The 20,986-nt window shown below is 37.3% G+C and overlaps 1 protein-coding gene across 4 annotated transcripts in view; it reads right to left on the bottom strand.

Annotated features, from left to right (window-relative positions):
* Positions 1 to 20,986, bottom strand: part of PDE3A (phosphodiesterase 3A) — a 526,332-nt gene that overhangs the window by 211,005 nt on the left and 294,341 nt on the right. Inside the window, exon 1 of one of the 4 annotated variants that reach the window (XM_053225917.1) lies at positions 13,037 to 13,058. The exons of the other annotated variants lie outside the window; for them this stretch is intronic. The gene's annotated coding sequence lies outside the window, so the exon portion shown is untranslated. Of the gene's footprint in view, positions 1 to 13,036; positions 13,059 to 20,986 lie in introns of those variants that run through there. 4 annotated transcript variants of the gene reach the window in all.

Below are 20,986 nucleotides of genomic sequence, written 5' to 3'. Positions count from 1 at the left end.
TGTAGGTATAATCTGACTTGCCTCTTGCTTCTTGACTCCTATTAGCACAACTTTACGAAGATTCTGAGGCCACACCAGGCATTTCACTCCATCTTTACCATCAATATTATAGATCCAAACTACCAGGGCAATTTTACAGATGACAAAACTAGATCCAAAAAAAATTAAATAACTTGCTCCAGATCAGAGGCGAATACAGAATTTAAGCATCTATCTTTTTAATTTCAAGACAAAATACTATTACTACTAAGCAACCGATATAAATGCAAAATACATAATATGCAAAATGGTGCCAAAATAAAAGCAAGGTTCTGCAACAGCTCCGAGTATGAAAGGGAATACTGAGAAACCACTTGCAAATGGAAAACTAAATCCCATAATGGATGTACGAACAGAGTTCAATCTTAGAAGAAGAATGGTGTTGGTTTAAAATCTGAACAGTAAAATTTACTCTGCTTGAGCTTAAAGGACAAAATTACAAAGCTGGCTACAAAAGGTAGTCTTTCTACTAATTTGAGTGTTTCAAGAAAAGTTCGTACCCACTGACCAACACTTCATCGTTTAATTAGCTCAAAAATTCAAATTAAAGTGGGTGTTCTTTTCAAATTTTTTTTTAATGTTTATTTATTTTTGACAGAGAGAGTGCAAGAAGAAGGGGAGAGAGAGAGGGAGACACAGAATCTGAAGCAGGCTCCAGGCTGTCGGCACAGAGCCGGACGTGGGGCTCGAACTCATAAACCGTGAGATCATGCCCTGAGCCAAAGTTGGGCACTTAAACTGAGCCGCCCAGGTGCCCCGTGGATGTTCTAATAATGGATAAGGAATAAAGTCCAAAACCTAGAAAAAGATGCCAGAAAATGTATTTTCAATGTTTTTAAGAGCATATCACATAGAGAGGTAATTTTAAAGAGATTTTTAAAATCTTTCTTTTATATAATCAAGAGTAATAATTCATTTTTATAAAACATTTAATACTAATACTTCTAGGGCTATAGGGCAATGGAAACACTACCAGGCAGGAACACAGGAAATCATATGCAAAGCTTTAGGAGCCTAGATGTCATCACTGATTTAAAAAGGGGCTGGGTTAACTCATTTTTATAATGAGTGTGTAATCTAAAACATTTAAAAAGGGGCTGGGTTAACTCACTTTTATAACTTATTTTAAAATTAAAGATTCCTACATACACAAGAGTGTCATTGCACTGATCTCCTTTCTTTTATTCTTCTTCCTTAAAAAGTCTCTTCCAGGGCGCCTGGGTGGCGCAGTCGTTAAGCGTCCGACTTCAGCCAGGTCACGATCTCGCGGTCCGTGAGTTCGAGCCCCGCGTCAGGCTCTGGGCTGATGGCTCAGAGCCTGGAGCCTGTTTCCGATTCTGTGTCTCCCTCTCTCTCTGCCCCTCCTCCCCCGTTCATGCTCTGTCTCTCTCTGTCCCAAAAATAAATAAACATTGAAAAAAAAATTAAAAAAAAAGTCTCTTCCACATATTTCACATATTTATAACCTATTGTTTTAATCAAGTCTATCTGCTATTTCTCAAATGAATTTTTCTAGAAGATGAAAACAACCAATAACTTAGAATTTATGTTTAACAGCTGTCTTCTTTTACTCCTAATTAGATAAAAATTGAGTGTACTTATTAAAATAATACACAGATCAAGTAATTCTACAACAAAGAAAAAACCTTGAAAGGCATATTTAACAAAAGCTGCCCACCTAACAATGAGAAAAGCAAAAAAGTCTCCCAAAAGCTAATAAAATCTGTGCTATTTCTGCACATTTTGAGCTCAATTCTAGAGTTCAAATGACTATTTTTTGTCCTCATAACTGTAAGATGGGAAGCACATGTATAAGATTTCATTTTACCATTCAAACTAAAAATTGGTGGTAGGGAAAGACAGGCCCTTTTAGGAAAGGGAACAGGTAGCAGTGGTTAAAGAAGAGAAAGAGGAAGAAATGCTCTATCTTAAAATTCAAACTTCCTCTGTCATACAAGCAGCCACAGTCAGGCAACTGTTAATAGAGTAAGTGGTTTCTACATTTATTCTGGAATGAATGTCAATCCAATGTCAATTTCTGGACATTGGATTTGTCCAGAACATGAACTACACACAAAGTTAAAAACACAAATGGAGTAAATGTGTTACTAGGAGACATTTAAAAATAATGTATGGCCAAAATTTAGTCTTAAAATAATTTCTTTAAAGCTACCCAAAAATTTTTAAAAAGCATTCAAAGTATTACCCATGACCACTCATTATATCACATTATAGTCACCTGAATACAACTCAGTGCACCCTAGATGATCATCAGTTGGCACCTGTTCACCTCCTCCACTCCTGCTTCATGTGTCTAATACACATGAGAACTGTTGCTTCCCACTCATCAAGAATTCTTAGTTACTAGACCTTTGGTGGGTGGGGAGGGGAGAAAGAGTTGATATACTTTATAAAATTTTCAAAAAGAAATAAAACCTTATTTTTTATCTAATAAAAAGTAGTTTCATTCATAGATCCTAGCTGTCAGTGAAAAAAGTGTGCTTCACAGAAGCATCCTGTTTCTTCGCTTGACTTCTAAGAGTTTGGCCGTCAGGAATTGGAATGGGAACAATTTCCACGTTGCATAACACAGTTCAGTGTACTGGACAAAGGGTGGGGCCTCAGGACTCCCAGTGACTATTTGGATAGATCTCCAGGGAACATGCTTTTCAAGAGGCAGAAAAGAGAAAAATAAATGGGCCAGAGGGTCAGGTTTTAACCTGCTGACTTAGTTCATTGGCTCTTCACACTCAGCAATAGCCTCTACACTTGACTTCCATCAAAACACGATTTCCTAATGATTTAAAACCTCCAAGAGAGAGAGAGAAGTAAGATGAGCAATATTTTTTGGCACATATTTATATTATTTATAACACTTTCTTCTTCTGGAACATTCCTTTAGATATAGCCCCTCAAATTCTAAGAAGTAGGAACCGTTTGTCCTATCTGCTTTTCCCATTTTATCCATCTCCAGGACTTACAACTGTTTTTTATTTTATGCAGGACATGTTGCCACTTTAAAAATTGTAAATAAAAGTACTTGAAATATTTAACATTCTAGAATGCATAAGTTAGTTTGCTTGGAAAGCTGTTCTATCAGAGAATCAGCAAGGGAATCATATGAGAGTTGTAGGCATGTGTAATGCTACAACTTAATGACCTAGTATAAGAGCTACTCTGTTCTTGGAATACATACGCTGCAGAAATGGAAAATGGCATACCAACAGAGAGAAGAAACTGTGTAGAGCCATCTCCAATTTCACTGACTTCTTTTCACAGAAAGCAAGGTTTGATGAACCGAGAAAAACACCCAGAATTTTTACAAGTTATATGTAACATCTAAAGTCTAAAAATAAAAATAAATAGAGTATCCTGAACCTAAAAACACAAAAGTTACAGTTATGTACAACAAGCCTATATGTCATGGCTAAGCTCCTGTTCTATACTTCTCATGCTATTGACTGCTTCTTAATTCATAAAAATGAAATCTGCTTAATGGTATACAGTATGTTATTTAATACCTTCATAATATGGTAAGAATGTTTCCCCTGATATTTTATTTCCTCACTGTAAGATAAGGTGTGATAGCAATTAGTTAGGCATGTCTGGAAATCTTTGGATAAACCTTGGTTTTCAAAGACTAGAACTTATTCACACATGAGAAACTGATGTCTGTGCCCATACATCTCATTTCATTCAACTGATAAGTCATTTCTAGCCCTGCTGTCAGTGTTCAAGAAGAAAGAAAATTTGCATCATACCCTATCCTGCCATGGTCTTAGGACCTGTACAAAAACAGAGAAGCTTTGAAAATAATTATGATTCAATTCATGGTAAAACATCTTACCATCATAAACACTCAAAATAAAATCTTACATATATATACAGTATATCTCGTGGCCCAGAATTACAATATCACTATGAACATTGCCACAGAAGGGAAAATTATAATAAAAATTAGCTGATTAATGGACAAAAAGATGATATACTCAAAATTATAGCTACAGATTTAAAAAGCAATACTTGAAAAAACATTTTACATAACGGTTTATCAATTGGCAGTGGACCTTGTCCGGTGAATATATTAATTTCTAAATACACATAATCCTGATTTGAAAGGTGTATATTAAAGTTGTGGATCTGCCAAATACCATTTAAAATATCACAAGCCTTACTTCAACAAATTATTATACAATTATATTTATGTATTTTTAACATAATACCAATAAGGCCAATACAAAATTTCATCATTTACACATAATTAATGCAGGGCACACTTTTAGGAAATAGTCACTCCAAGAACAGAGCCATCTAGTGGCAAGTGCAGAATAATGACTAGGACATCAAATCCCCAAAGAACAAAATAGCAGCAGTAAATATAATTAACAACTAGACAGAAACAAATTTAAAATAGTTCTGCTTTTCAGAAAAAAAGAAGAGAAACTCATATAAAAATGTATACACTTTTACATAGTATGGTCTGCATTTTATAAAATCAAAAAAGCCTCAAAATATACAATTTTCACACATACACAACAGACACACACACAACACACAGGATGGAAGTAATGATGACAGAATATTAACAGTGTCCAGGTCTGGGGAGTGGAATTAAGCCTGATGCTCCGTCACCTTCATGATGTTTTTCTGCATCTTTCCTCAGTGAAGACATACTACTTTTGTAATTACAAATTACAACATTTTCAAATACTCTGGGTGGGTACTGAAACAAATGTAAATGTGAAAACAAGACTAAAACCAGAAATCTTCCAGGAGAGGTGATGCTTCCCGTTCCCTAATTGTATATGTTTGTAGATACAGAGACTTTCTTTGGCTGATTCTTCATCTAGGAACAATCTATAGGATGCTTAGATATAGCATTAAGAAAAGATTTGATGCAGCAAGAGACGTATTTATGTGGAGTTTTAAAAATACACATAAGGGGCATCTGGGTGGCTCAGTCAGTTAAGCATCCGACTTCAGCTCAGGTCATGATCTCATGGTTCGTGAGTTCGAGCCCCGTGTTGGACTCTGGGCTGACAGCTCAGAGCCTGGAGCCTGCTTTGGATTCTGTGTCTGTGTCTCTCTCTCTCTGCTCCTCCCCAACTCATGCTCTGTCTGTCTCTCTCTCTCAAAAATAAACATCAAAAAAAAAAATTTAAGAAAATACATATAAATTAGTCATCAATGTACTTAATAGCATACCAACATAAAAAAGGAAAATATAATTATTTTCATTACACAGATGAAGAAATGGACATGTAGAGAGATCAGGTATTTATCTCCAGCTCTGCCACAGATAAGCTAAAAGTCTTCTGACTCCTGGTCTATTGTTCATCGTACTGAAACAATTTAATGCCTGCAACTTAGATGACCAGCAAAATATTTTCAAATTTATTCTCAAAAGGTCTGACTGAAGGGAAGAGAAGTCTTGCTCGTATTTTCAGATGGACACAGGCAATGTACAATCGCTCAGAAAGTGACCTTGGGCATAAGCGCAGTATAAATTATATCCTCTTAAAGTGTGTTGGTATCTTACCAGAGGTTTTTAACTAAATAATAACTAATTGCAAGCTTGAAGTAAATGTTTTACTAATGTAAATTGAAAATAAAAGGAAATTTAGAATACTGAACCCAATCAAACTAAATTGAATAATGAACCAAACCAGTCAGAGTGTTGTCTAGGGCAACTGGGGAGCCAAAGTACAAATCTGATAAGAGAGTTAATCCTAACCTCAATCTTCATAAACTACATTGTAATTTAAATTTTAATCTTCTTTATATTCAAAATTGATTTGAAAATTCCGAGGTTAAGTACTTGTCAAAGATAGTAACACTTCTAGCATATCTTTTTTTAACCTAGAATTAGAAGTGACAGGTGAGATCCAAGACTGGTGGTAAGCCTTGTTTGATGGTGACACGGACTGTATCTACATATAGGTAGTACCCACAGCAGAGAAATGCAGCAGGGAAGGGGCAAAAGAAGTACTTCCTCTCTTTTCTTCACTCTAACATTCCTTTTATTACTATCCTCATTGCTATTTTTAAAATCCTCTGAAATGGTCTATAGCTTGATATACTGTAAATCGAGAAATCATTTTTGGAATAGAACAGGATATTATACACTTGTCAATTGACATTTTGACACAATACCTGTCTTTATTTGCTGAATCGACCAATCAAAATTTGTTAAAATCAGCTACAAATTTATTTTATTAGGAATTGTGGTTTTAAAACCTCAGTAATCAATAATCATCATTGTCCCTTTTAATTGCTGTGTTAAACCCAAAGTTTAATATAGATTACTCAGGGAAGAAAGTAGATAAAAATGATTTTAATATCATTTTTGAAGATAAGTGTATCGTTTTACACTTAATATCATTATGGCAAAAGTAACTAGAAAGAAGGATAAGATGGAAGTAAATGTACTACGTATCACTGTTTCCCAAATTTCAATTACTCACATAGCTATCATCTTCATGATTTTACCATACTGTGGAGTAACCACACATATAATATAATACAGTCAAACTGGAATTTTCTTCAACTGAATTTTTCAAAAATTTTTAAACACTTTTTATTTTATTTTTTGAGAGATATTGAGAGAGAGAGACAGAGTGCGAGCAGGGGAGGGGCAGAGAGAAAGGGAGACCCAGAATCGGAAGCAGGCTCCAGGTTCTGAGCTGTCAGCACAGAGCCCAACGAGGGGCTCAAACTCGCAAATGAAAGATCATGACCTGAGCCGAAGTCGAACACTCAACCAACTGGGCCACCCAGGCACCCTGAATTTACTTTTTTTTAATTTTATACTACTACTTAAATAAAAACTCAGTAATGCTTTAAGTGGAAAGTTGCCATAAAATTAAATTCAATGAGAAACAATGCCATGACATTACATACTTCCCAACAAACACGGAGACCAAGGTTTACTCTCAGTAACAAATGGAGACCAGTTAAGTGTTGGAGGGATGCTAATGGTGTACTACCACCATGCTGAGATCTGCTCCTTGCTCTTTAATCAGAAAAATTAGCAGAACTGAAAAGCAAATAACTTACATGCATATGAAGCACATATGATCTACAAAGCATTTCTGGTTGCATATGAAACAGTGTTTCCTTCTACCACTAATATGGACTCCACATTTCAAGAAATACTATAGTATATACTAGGCACACATTACTTAAATGAAAAGCTGAAGTTCTCTTTTATCAAGAATGATGGTGGTCAAACTAAAACCAAAATGGCATTCATCTATGACCCAGGGAGGGTAATGGGAGCAGTGAGCCAAAAGAAGGGGTAGAAACTAAAGAGCACTTCTGAGATCAACTCTCATGTCCCTACTTCAACTGATGACCAACACAGCCTTTAAAATAATTGGGCCAAGTCACATTTTCAAGAAGTGAATGTTTTTAAAAAGTACTGATAATAATCCTAAAATAACTACTAAAATTATATACATGTTGATAAAGTAGCATTCTTTGTTCTAACAAATCGATTACGTGAATTCTACCACAACATTAACATAAACAATTTTCTTGTTACTCCAAAAGCTTAATGATCTCTCATTTACCATAATTTAGATTTTTTGTATCACGTTCTTCTTACAAACAGTGTGTTAGGCACTTTGGAGAAGTACATGAATCTTTCTTGCTAGTATCCTATGCCCCCAACCATTCATTTCCTGGCCACGTTATGCTTTAATAAATTATTCTGCCCAGTGGAGGCACCGGTTAGAAATTTGCCAATGGAAGAAAGAAAAAATTTTTTTATTATTTTCTGTTTCTAATAGAAGCAGCAGCAGCAGGTGCCTGAGAACCACTGCAGGTGACTGACATCCAGCCTTGCAATTTCAGAAATATTAGCAACGCTGGCTCCTAGGAGCCAGCTACTCAGTAGCTGGTTCACCACTGGTAGCAGAAGCAGCAGCCTGTCTGTCCCACCAGCAACTCAGTGTCAAATGCACTTTCCTGGCCTCCAGCCTTGGGTGGTAACAGCTTCTGATTTGGGGGCAGCAACCCTTTCTCACTTTGGTGCCTCCAGTCCTTCTGTTACCTTTGTCATTCTCTTCATTCAAACTTCTGCTGCTTCAATGAGTTCTACCTTTCTGAATGGCTACTGCCACAGAGTAAAACCAATATAACTCAAAAACATACTCTCTTTTCGTCATTACCGTCATTACATTGCAAAGTTCTGATATATAGATCTCAGGTTGAGGCTACAAAATATTTGAGTATATATATAAATACACATGAATATACATATACACACACACTCAAAACAGATAAGAACAAGATCGTTTCAAATGTTAAACAACATCTTGATGGTCAAATCATTCTTGGTTTTCTCTTTACATATTACTTTACTAATAAGAAATCATGTTGAAAGTCACACAAGTTTTAAAAGAGAAATTATGCCTATTTCAAAAATTTTTAAACTTTTTACTCTGTAAATATGTGTTTTTATTTTCTACCTTTGAAGCTTTCTATCAGGATGATTTTGTTTGTAACAAGGTGTAAGGTCAAGAGCACAGTATGTGGGGTCAGACAGATTGCACTAGGACCTTAGTTTGACTATTTCTTTTCTTTCTTTAACCACTTGTTAATTACATAATGTTGATAAAAGTCTAAGTCACAAGACTATTGAGAATTTTATAGGAAATTGCATATACTAAAAGTGGGGCACCCTTATCCTTTCCACCTATTTATTGTCTTTTGTTTAAATATCAACTTGATACATAAAATCACAAATAACAGATGCTTACTATAAAAGTTGAGAAGTAAAATGAAACATTAAGTAGGGAAAAAAAGTCCCCCCTAATTCCTCCACCTGGCAAAGAAGCACTGTTCACATCTGACACATTCCCTTCACTTTTATAACTATGCACTTTTATTTACATATTTACATATTTTTTATTCCCTTACATACTCATTTTGAAAATCCACCCTTTTTCCCTTCTCAAGATTCCACCGTACGCATTTTTCAAACATTCTATGAAACACTGTAAACACCATGTGATTAACTATATAATATAGTGGGAGACATATTGATGGCCTCCAAAGACCGTATCCACATAAAAACATGGACAGCATCCCAAATTATGCTTTTCTACCATGTGAATCTTAGGAAGGACCCCTTGTCTTCCTATTTAAGTGCAGTGAAGCCAGGGGTCTGACCTCTGATTCTCTCTTCCTTATAGTTAGCAAAAACGCTTCCCAGGTTCAGGCAGCAGATTAAATATCAACCCCAGTGTCCTGCGTACATCTCTTCCCGTGTTTCTAAGGGCACATCAACAGGAAAATGCGAGATACTGACTACACACCACTTCTAAACTAAAACCCAGTCCACTCCTGTACCAATACAAAGCATAACATAACATGTTCATTCCAAAATAGGTGTTTCAGTAATTACTTATACAAATTGATGAAATTCAGAATAAATATAAGGACTATTACTGGAAAAAAACATAAAAACATTGGCAACAAACTCAATACTACGTTGAAAAGAAATGGAGATGGTAAGTGTTCTCTCCACATAAGAGGTAACCAAATAGAAAGGTGGTCAGAAAACATATTAACAACCTTGACACAAAGCTAGAGTCTCTGGGCACTGCCCTTCCTACTTTTGTGATGGCACAGCTAACTGGTTTATAAATAATAAATCCATCCCTGGGAAGGTAAGCACATACAGATGAAAATTCATTAGCAGACTAACATATCCAAGTTCCTGAAATCCAGAAGAAAAAAAATATCTGGAAATATTTTTGAAGAAAAAGATATCAAAGATCATATCTGCTAGTTAGGAAAGTTAATATCTCATGGAACGGCCATAACAACCATAACAACTAATGAAAGAACACTGTGAAAACTGATACAGAAGACAGGCTCAGGATGTAGCAATTTTAGGGAAATGAGAATAATTTTACTAAATGGCAACTTATCTCACATGTTTATTAATTTAATCAGGACATAGTTTACAAGTTCTTTTTTTAAATTTTACAGCATTGCCATAAATGAGCTATGACAAATTTAATTATATTGAAAGTTATTTTTTAACAGATATAACCACTCAGATAAGAAATACCCTAACTCTAAGTGGCCAAAAGTGGATTAACCTTTATAATACCTTTGAATAGAGACCTATCCTTTTCTAACAGTTAAGTTCAGAGTTTATGAAATCAGCAGTCTACTCTGGATCTACCACTTACTATAGAGGACAATATTATATAATAATTTATATGTAAAACATGTATATCAAAATAAATTATTCATATATGGATAAATAAAATACACATGAATTAAGCTGTGTGTGTTGACATATGTTGTGAATGCATGTATACACACACACACACACCAATTCATACATATATACATATGTACCTTAATTCTTGCATGCCTTATTTTAACCATAAGTAAAATACTATAAACATAATATGATTGAGACTCCTATGTAAACTGAGTATAGCTATAAACATCTAAGGTCTAAGTACAGATTTGTTATTAAAAACAGAAGAAAAGGAATAAATTAAAATATTCCCCGCCTAGAATTAAAAACTAGAATCCTTTTTTTTTTTTTAATTTTTTTTTTTCAACGTTTATTTATTTTTGGGACAGAGAGAGACAGAGCATGAACGGGGGAGGGGCAGAGAGAGAGGGAGACACAGAATCGGAAACAGGCTCCAGGCTCTGAGCCATCAGCCCAGAGCCCGACGCGGGGCTCGAACTCACGGACCGCGAGATCGTGACCTGGCCGAAGTCGGACGCTTAACCAACTGCGCCACCCAGGCGCCCCTAGAATCCTTTCTTTTTAGGGCTCTCCACATTAGGAGGGGCATTCCTTCTCCACTCAGGTCCTTTCTCAGAATTTCCTTAAAATTTAAATTTATGTGAATTTCCAGGTTTGTTTCTTGTTTTATGTGGGGTTTTGTTTGTTTTTTGTTGGCATTAGATGCAACATTGGAACGAAGTGATTGGCTAGCCTTGAATAAAAGGGAATTAAAAGGATGTCCTGGGAAGGAAGCTCTGGCATAACCTAAGCAAAGGGAGAACAAAGCAAAAATCAAGGTAAATTGACAGAAGCATCTCTATGCTTAGAGTGAAAGTAGTTCTTCTCAGAAAGGTCCTCAGCTGGAAAATGTATCCAAAAGCATAATCCCTCTGCTTGAATCTTGTGGGCAAAGTCACAGCCTTAATTCTTTTTACCAGTGACTAAGTGCTACTCCATAAAGAAACAAGAGAACTATAAAAAGATTATTAAAACTTTATATTAATCAACTGAAATAACCAAATCACTATTCAACTACCATGCAATGCTTGGCAACTCTATCATGAACACACATAGGTTCAATGGGATTTCCAGCCAATTATTTGGTAAGGATTCTTTATAATCAATATATCAAGAGTACTGTCCTGAGTTGGTCATATTTTACTGTAACCTGTTATTTATAAATTTGTTTAGCTTCACAGCTAACCAATTTAGGTTATGCAGGGTTTGGTTCACCCTACAGCACAGAGAGATTCATATTTTCAACAACCCTTTTGGAAATGTAATTTTCTAAGAAGTCAACTGTAAGGTATAAACGTTATGGTTCAAAGGTGAAATATTTATATTTGTGTTATTAAACCTGCTCCCAGATTTATACACTATCTCTTCTTTGGTGTTGTATTATCTGAGCAAACACACTGCCAGAGAACACACTACAAAATTCAGTGTTTTAAAATTCTACTGGACTTTGCTTCTGGACTTTAGTAAACTTGAGTTACATCACTCTCCAACACTTAGTAAATTTTTATGGGGCAGAACACAATACATGCCTCCAATTCTCCCTGTTCTGGAATGTGGACTCTCCTTCTCTCCACTGGAGTGCTGCAGAGAGGATAATGATCCCTTCACATGGGAACCAACAAGTTTGTCAAGATGTCCTGGACATAACTGTTTAAACAGGCAGTTAATTTTTAACCCATAATTTTTAGTATTTTCCTTCATGTATTTTTCAGCCCAGGAAAAAACACCGTATTTTGTGGTCAAGTGCCAATTTCTTAACCAGTGAAAATGTTACACTGATAGAAATGTTACAGGGATCTATGATGTTTTGATTTAGAAAAGCTTTAGATAATACATCAAACAATAATTGTCCCTAAAATGGGCTCAGGCAGATTCAAGAGGTATTATCTAAATAGATTATTCTACTTCCTGTTGCTTTGACCTTTGCCCAACATTGTCACCATTTTTAAATACCCGTCTGCCCCATATGCCACAAAAGAGAGAACTTGGAGAGCAACAATTCATAAAATGTTTACCTCTATGTTTTAATTAGAAAGCTTACCGATTTTACCATAAACATACAGAGATGACAGAGATTTACTGAGAAGCCGCTTATCATTTCTTGGTAAATGTTGACTGCCACAACAAATAAAGCTTGTTCGTGTATTCTTTCATTTATTTAGCAAGCATCTATCATATGCCTACCTTGTGCCATGATCTTTGCTACAAGCATTGTTCTAAGCAGTGAACAAGATAAAGTCCTTGAGCTTGCATTCTAGTTGGAACAGAAGAACAATAAGGAAGTAACACATGCCACGTGGGAATACAGACAATGCAGAAAGATACAGGCAGGTAAAGCTAGAGTGATGAGTGTTAGTGTATGGACTGCTTTAATGATGATAATCTTAATTACATCACTGATGAGGAAAACTGGAGCAGAGACTGTAAGGAAATGAGAGGAGCAACCATGTGGATACGGAAAGGAAGTACATTCCAACACAGGAAGCAGTAGTGCAAAATCCCTGAGGCGAGCACACGCTCAGCAAGTTAAATCAAGAGCAATGAGCTGCTGTGACCAAAGGAGTAACGGGGAAAGTGTTAGGAGAGGAGATCAAAGAGAGAACAGGTAGGCAGGTCATAGCTGAGCTCACTGGTTGCATTAAGAATTTTAAATTTTATTCTGAAAGAGAGCTGAAACAATCACATGGTTGTAGAGAACGATGTCATCTGACTCACCCTTCAAAGGATTCGTTCTAGTGCTGTGTGATGAACAGGCCACATGGAGGCAAGGGCAGAAGCAGCAATCTTTCAGAAGGCTAGTGTAATCACACAGGCAACAGATGATGGTGACTGACAGCGGGACAGTAACTGTATAGGTGGTAAATGGTGAGGCGCTGGATAGATTCTGAAGTTGGGTGGAACAGGATTACAGATAGATCAGATGTGGGATGTGAAAGCAATAGAACTAGAAGCATAACCCCAAGTACATGCCGTGAGCAACTGCAGAAGTGGGACAGACCAACCAATGCATCAACAACATGATTTCCTGAATATAATCTCTATTCAAAACCAAAACAAAGGAAAAAAGGATTTAACATTTTATAGCCTTTCCTCTCTGGCCTCTTTAACCAAACAGTTGAACTTTCTAATTTATTTTGCCTAGTTCTTGGATACTCTGATAAATCATGATTCTCTCTTTCCATAGTTTTGCTGCCTATACACCTTTACCATTTCACACCTACCCCAAATCTGGAAAACAAAAGCCCGTAAGCCTGCCACCAGACTTCCATGAGGTTGGCTATTAAATTTCCTGAACCTACTAATCCAAACCATGTGGGCAGGCATTAACAGTCTATCGTATTTTTGCTTCAGATTCTGTGTCTCCCTCTCTCTCTGCCCCTCCCCACTCATGCTCTCTCTCTCAAAAAATGAATATACATTAAGAAAGATTAAAAAAAAATAAAGAGTCTATCGTATTTTTTCTGAAGGTCTGAAGATGGAGGCTATCAACTCTTTAAAATCTTAGCAAGACAGCATCAAGGAAAGCAGGCGATCGGCCGCACAGCAAGAAGACAGAGTAGCATCTCTGGCAGGTGAATAAGGTGTGCGCTTCCCCATGCAGAGCCCCATCACCTCATTAAAGTAAACTGGTCCCACCTGCCAAAGGGGTGTAAGGGTCAAAGGTCATTCAGGGGCAAGGGTCCGGCATGCCTCCTTTCCATGTGTTTGCTGTCTATGGCTTATGTCTGTCATTAGGTTAAAACCAAATGATCGTCAGCCCATAAGGAGAGCACAGCTAGTCCCCCAGTCTCTGCCAGAACTTCCCCAGGTGAGTTCTACAGATCATTAATCACAACAGCCCCTCTGAGACAAAAAAGACTCTCTGATCAAATAAAGGTAGGGAATGCTCTATCCTATATTTCGTCTGTGGATACTTACAATGCTCCTTCTCTAAAGTTTTTGTCAAGTCCTGTGGTAATCAAACCTCTGTTTAACTAGCATTTCCCAAACTTATTTTACCCAGAGGCAAAGGAAACAAGGACCTTAATTAGGACGATGAGAAGATGATGACCCCTTGAAGACACCCTGTAAAGCAAAAGTGTCAAAACTTGGTGAATGACGAATGGGTGACAGAGAGGTAGATATAAAAAAAAGACTTCAGTTCTAATAACGATGCCCAGAAACAGGAAAACTTATATATAAAACAATGGACTTCCAAAGTTAAAAAAATTTTTGATTCAATTATATGTAATCAAAATTATATATTGAATTTTGATTCAATAAGAGGCATTTACTGATTACTATGTTCCATGCACTAAAGCAAACACCAAGAACAAGAATAATAAACATCAGAGAGACCATGCTTGCCTTTGCACAACTTAGTCTAGGTGAGTCACTACAACTCAGTATGAGATATGAGAACAAGGCTGATGTGCACAGAGGACAGCCATGATTCAGGAGCACAAATACTCGAGGTTAGGAATGTGGGAAGCATTCCAAGAGGAAGTAACATCTGAGCTGAGACTTAAAGGAGCAGTGCATGTAAACCAGGTGAGGAGAAAAGACCATTCAGACACAGCAACAAGGCAGACTTAGCAGGTAAAGGGCTAGGTGAGTCAGGTCAGAGCAATGTAACAAAAAGAAATTTAATAGGTGCGATGGGGCGGTGCCTGGGTGGCTCAGGTGGTTCATGAGATCAAGCCCTGCATCGGGCTCTGTGCTGACAACGTGGAGCCTGCTTGGGATTCTCTCTCTCCCCCTTTCTCTGCCCCTCCCCCACTAGTGCTTTCTCTCTCTCTCTCTCACCCCCTCCCACTCTCTCAAAATAAATAAACTAAAAAAAAAAAAAATTAATAGGTGTGAGTGTAGCATACAAGATGAGGGGATGAAACACAAACCAGTTAAACAACTGTGCACTATGTTCAACTGCTAATGCATTTTAGGCACAAATATTCCTAAATGATTTTAAAATCTTGCTATTTCCAAAAGAAGTCCAGCATTCCAGTCTCATACATGAGAAAGTTATTCTAGACACCAGGGTGCCATGTAATGTGGTAGAATTAAAGATGGTGAAATAAATCCCCTTTTGTTTTGGAATCTGTGGTCATTCAAAAAGGTCATTGGTCCTTTATTCCAGAAAAAACATTAAAAGCTACATGTGAATTAGAGACCACTGACTAGTGTCAGGAGAGCTGTTAATATACTCAGGCCTGAGACTTTCCTGGACTCAGTTGAAACATATCCTTAAATACCTGATATTTTACAATTACCTCTGACCTCTACAGCCTTCAAGTGATCCAGGCATATTTCAAATACTAGAATTTTTGCAAACATATTTGAAGGGATTAAAAAGTAAATACTAGATTTAAACAGCAAGCTTCATAAAAGTGAAACACCTTTCTGCAGGTCATTGGACTTTCTACCTGTTCATCTTTCGTACTCTGGCTCAATTAAAGCCTGTTTACTACCATGAACGTGTTCTCAAATATACATTTCTTGCCCCCAAGCAAGACCTACTCAGCTCAAAATTTTGACATGTATCTTCCTTTGAAATAAAAGTACATTTGATGTATTCATCAAAATAGGAGCACATACCCACTCTCTATTCCACGTTATTCTTCTGCAGAGTAGACCTGATTGTGCCGCTCTTCTGAAATGTCACATCTTGGCCACAAAAGCCTCAGCATGGCCTAGAAGGGCCTCCTAGGTGTGTCCCACTGCTCCATGACCCCTGGTCACACCACTCTTGCCATTGTCCCTCTACTGTGCCCTCCCCTGTGAGATTTACACTTGCTCATTTCTCTGCCTGGAACGCTTTTGCCACCGACAATGCACGTGGCTTGTTCCCCTGAAAGAAGCAGATGCCCCTTATCAGTTCGATCCTCCCTGACCAACCTGCATGAAATACAACACATTGCTCTCTTCCTCCCTACTGACAGCACTCAGCCTGCTTGAGTTCTCTTGACAGCACTTACTCCACATGAGATATTATCAACTGGAATGAAATTTAAAGAGAACAGATTTTTCTAATTGTTAACTGGTATTCTGAATGCTTAGAATAGTTTGGCACCTAGTAGGCATTCAAATATTTACTCTAAGAGAGAATTAATGGTGCCTAAAAAGTATTGACAGACCAAGAAGAGAACAATGTGATGAGTAAGTTGGAGTCTGGGACACAAATTCAGGGACTACAAAGGCATTGCCTTTCACCAACCTTGTTCTATCTAGCCTTACCCAAATAGGAGATGATCGCTGCCCAATTAACCCTCTGTGGAAGAACTGGATTAGAGATCACTGATTACCAGCAAAGTGAAGAAGCTGGAGGAAAGCAGAGAATCATGTTCCTCCCTCACACCATCTCAAAACACTCAATCCACTGTTCCTTGTTCGGTAGGCACTCAATAATAAATGACTGGTCTGGAAGCAAGACCATTTTTATTTGACTAGAGAGGGAAGAGGGAAAAGGGAGAGGACATTTTCTCATGATTTGAGCGTACACGACTGCACCAAGGGAGAAGGCAGATATTTGTTGTGGAAGGGAGAGGCAGGCTCTCCAAATTCTCACAAAATACAAATTCCTTGTTATGCCTTGGATGGGAAGGGCTTCATTTCAGGCATGTAGGGGAGAAAGGGTGGAAGGGAAAATGCTCAGACTGTGCTATTTTTAAACTATTTGGTAAGAATGGCTATTTTTCCCTCTGATATTCTTGTACCATCCAAATGTCATGTTTCCATGCACTGCTGTCTGGATGCTATCAAAAGCACTGTTTCGAGGTGAGAGAAGGGGTCATATGCTCATCTTCTCACATGCTGCTACCGCTGCTGATTTTTTTTAAAAGCTTTGTGACCTAGAAAGGAGATGTACGGTATGAATGATGCACAGACTGCAGAGAGCATAGGGCGTCATCAGTCTATTTATACCTCCAGGAAGGAAAAAATGAGTACAGGGCAATGACTCTATACTCCATGGACTGAGTATGCAAAGATCATCTGGAAGAAACAATAAACAACACAGCAGGGGAGTCATTTATGTTGTTAGTGAGAAATAAAAGGTGAGGCCATATTCCCATTTCCCTTTGTCTTTCTAAAATTCTGATTGCTTTTAAAGAATTTCAAGGTGATCCCTCATGTTTCCTACTACTGTGTAAAGAAAGCATCCTGAATCTGAGCTAAAGACACTGCCACCCACATTTTAAAAACTGGCTTCACTCCACATGCGCATACATACTCACATTTGGCTATAATCTGCAGCCATTTGGACATGCTGAAAATCTGGGGGAAAAGTTCTTCAGGCTTAACAAAGTATTTGGAAAAGCCTTACAGATATTTGTGTGACTTAACTCTGAAAAAGGGGAAGAAATGAGAAGATTTACACGGATTTGCACAATATGGTAGAGAAACATTTTTCCAAAGGTATGTAGTCAATTTCTCTTAAATGGTGATAGATATCCAGGACAAAGCAGGGGAAAGCACCCAGGCACAGCTGTTAACACTTACTCCTGCATCACTGAAGAATGTAATACCAGGCTTTACATTAACATACATACAACTAGACTTCTAGTTGTTTCTAATGTAAGCAGTATAGTGTGGGGGGCAATGGAAATGATGTTGTCACACTTACCCATTTTGCTCTTCCGTCACCCATTTATTTGTGCAATTTCTCCCAGCTTGATTTGTTTTTGGAGTTATTTTGCTAGCAGTGGGCATGGTGTTGGCAACAACCGGTCCAAGTATGAGGTGCTTTCTAAGGCTCGGGATCAGGTGTTTCCTAGTGCAAAATTTACTGATCCACATGGGCTCCAACCTGGAGCCTGGGATTCCTTCATAGATCACAAACTGCCTTACTTTGAATAAAGTAATATAGTTCATAATGTAAATAGTTCCTGTCTCTATCGCCACCCAAGTCTTCCCATCATTCCCGAGGCAGCTAATTTAAGGCACGCTTCACTCCTTCCCATCATTTGCTAAAATCACGTTTGGTTTTAATTCCCCAAGCATGCATGATCATGCTTCATCACATTCCCTTGTTCCACAACCTGACCTATAAAGTGGGTGAGGTGCATCTTGAATCGTTCACATCAAAGAGAATTTATGCATTAATTCTTTAATTTTGAAAACTCACAAGGCAACATTTAAGCTTGTAACTGTCAACAATTCACTGTCAAGTCAATAATATCCTTGAACCCACTGCTACATACATGAAACAGTGATGGATGGACAAAGTCCATGAATTTAAACAGAATAATATACTTGATTTCATTGACTAGATTCCTCAGAATGAAATGGAGGGATAAAAATCAATACAACCAACTGGTTTTGTTGGTTTTGTTTTTTGTGTAAGCTTCTAAGTTTAAGAGGTATTGCTATCTGTTGTTCATGTGTATTCAGTGCCAGAGGGGACAAGTGGGTAGTGTGAAGGCCTATCAGAGAATTTAATGCACATGAAAACCCAATATCCAGGACAAAGAGGTTGGGAAGGAGGGGAGAGAAAAAGCAGGACAGAAATGAAAACTCAGCCACAAGCACCTTAAACTAATAAATACTTAGTCAACTTGTGCTGGTCAATTATACAATAGAAAGGAAAGGAATTATAGGATGTATCATCTTTAAAACTTTGTAAACATGCACCACACCACACCACTGAGAACAGAACTCAATGTTCGTGTGCTCCATAATTATAAAGCTTTCTTGTCCTTTAACTTTCCGCTGCATAAACCAATACTTAAGATTCTCCCTCCTCCTTTTTCTTCTCTCACATTAACACAAAGAAGTTAACTGCAGGATCCAGGCTTTAAACGGAAGTAAACCTGGCATATGCAAATCAGCTGTTCTTTTGACAGGTTACTGAAACACAAACTCTGGGGGGTGTGGAGGGGAGTTCTGAGGGATTGGGCAAAATTTTTGAGAGGCAGAAGAATAAAGTTCCATAAGCAAATCTGCTAGATAAAAAAAAAAACAAAAAAACAAAAAAAAAAAAAAAACAAAAAAAAAAAAACCACAAGCAATAATACTTATTTCTCTTTAAAAAAATTATTTTCATGGAATAGTTTATTTTATGATTTCCATATTTAATCTTTAATTTATGCTAATACATCTCCAGATAATTTTTAGCACCCTATGAGGCAAAAGAAAGCTAAAATATATACTCAGACATGTTTAACTTACATATAAGAAATGGAAGGAGATGTTCTCATTGTGCAATAAAAGCAAAACACAGGAAAAAGCAAATAATGGACAAATTTTTTGGATCAAACAGATACTGCTTTTAGACTTCCTCTTTCTGTGTCTGTATACTCAGTCATATTGACAGTCATTATTCATTCCAAAAAAATGAGGTATTTCCTAAGAAGCTTTTATAAAAGGCAAGTAATTCTAGTATAACTATTTTCTTATTTTCCCCTCTCCCCAGTATCCTCATTCATGTAGGTAGTCAGGATCCTGTATCCAAGTGAGGGGTGAGGACCAGAGTGATACGATTTAGCAATATCCATACAGAGGACAGAGTAAGATTTCTCTCCAATGCTACATTTATATTTAATGTCCCTGAAATCAATTTCTGTAGAACCTCTTCTCACAAAAGGAAACAAAACCCAACAATTAGTGTTGACAAGTGCTGGCTGTTAATTGGTAATGACAAATGAAAATAAACCAAAAAAATAAATATTAAGAAAAATATTATGTTTTTATAAAATTCAAAACACTTATAGAGAAGTATTTCAATGCGGAATTTTGATTCTTTGAAACTCTGCTCATTGTCTTTGATGAATTCTGAATGACGATCATGGCCTCTGTCCCTGAAAAAAGCATCCTTCAAGCATGATTTATATCCAAGGATAACTCAACCTGTTTGCTGTGACACTGCCTTTTTTTTCCACACTATTAGTGAACAAGATGATTTTAACATATGTTTTTGTGCTCAGCCATTCAGTGCTTACATTTACAGAGTTAAATTTAAGCATCTACTGCAAATTCAATGTATTAAATTGAGTTAATGATATCAAAAGACACATAATCATACCTTAAGCATTTTTACTTTTAATTTCCAAACTGCTAGACTGGACTACATTTTTACACACTGCTAATAAGCGTAAATTTCAAAAGAACTGGCCTACAATTTCTAATCTCTCACACTCTCCAGTGCTGTTGACTAAATATTTCTACTTGTCCCCCACTTTCCACCATATGGTAGGATTGCAGTTCTGTCTCCTAGACATTCAGTGAGGCCACGTGAAATCAGTGAAATCTGATTTCATGTGAAATCAGTGTATTCTCAAGTGCCGTGCATCACTACCAGGCAGAAGTGCTAAGAGCCACTATGTGATTTACTGTGTTCTCTGCCCCTGCTCAGGTGATTGGGAAGCATGTGTCAAGGGGAGCTTCCTTTGGAAGTGTAACAAGCACACTCTTCCTGCCAAAACACATGTAAATAAGAGGGAAACAGTTTTTGTTGTAAGTCATTAAGACTCTGGTGGTTAACACTGCAACATAACTTAGCCTATTCTGAAGACTACCTGGTTTTGACTATATGAAACATGCTGGAAGTTGGGCGGTTGGGGGGGCAGGGAACCTACATTAACTTTAGGGGCCTTTTTTTTCTTTAGAGAGAGAGAGAGAGAGCACATGTGCAAGCAGGGGAGAAGGGCAGAGGGAGAGAAGGAGAGAGGGAGGGAGAGGGAAAGAGAGAGG

This window comes from Acinonyx jubatus, chromosome B4 (genome assembly GCF_027475565.1).
Source record: "Acinonyx jubatus isolate Ajub_Pintada_27869175 chromosome B4, VMU_Ajub_asm_v1.0, whole genome shotgun sequence".
Classification (NCBI taxonomy): domain Eukaryota; kingdom Metazoa; phylum Chordata; class Mammalia; order Carnivora; family Felidae; genus Acinonyx; species Acinonyx jubatus.
This window is presented reverse-complemented; position numbering and strand designations above follow the sequence as displayed.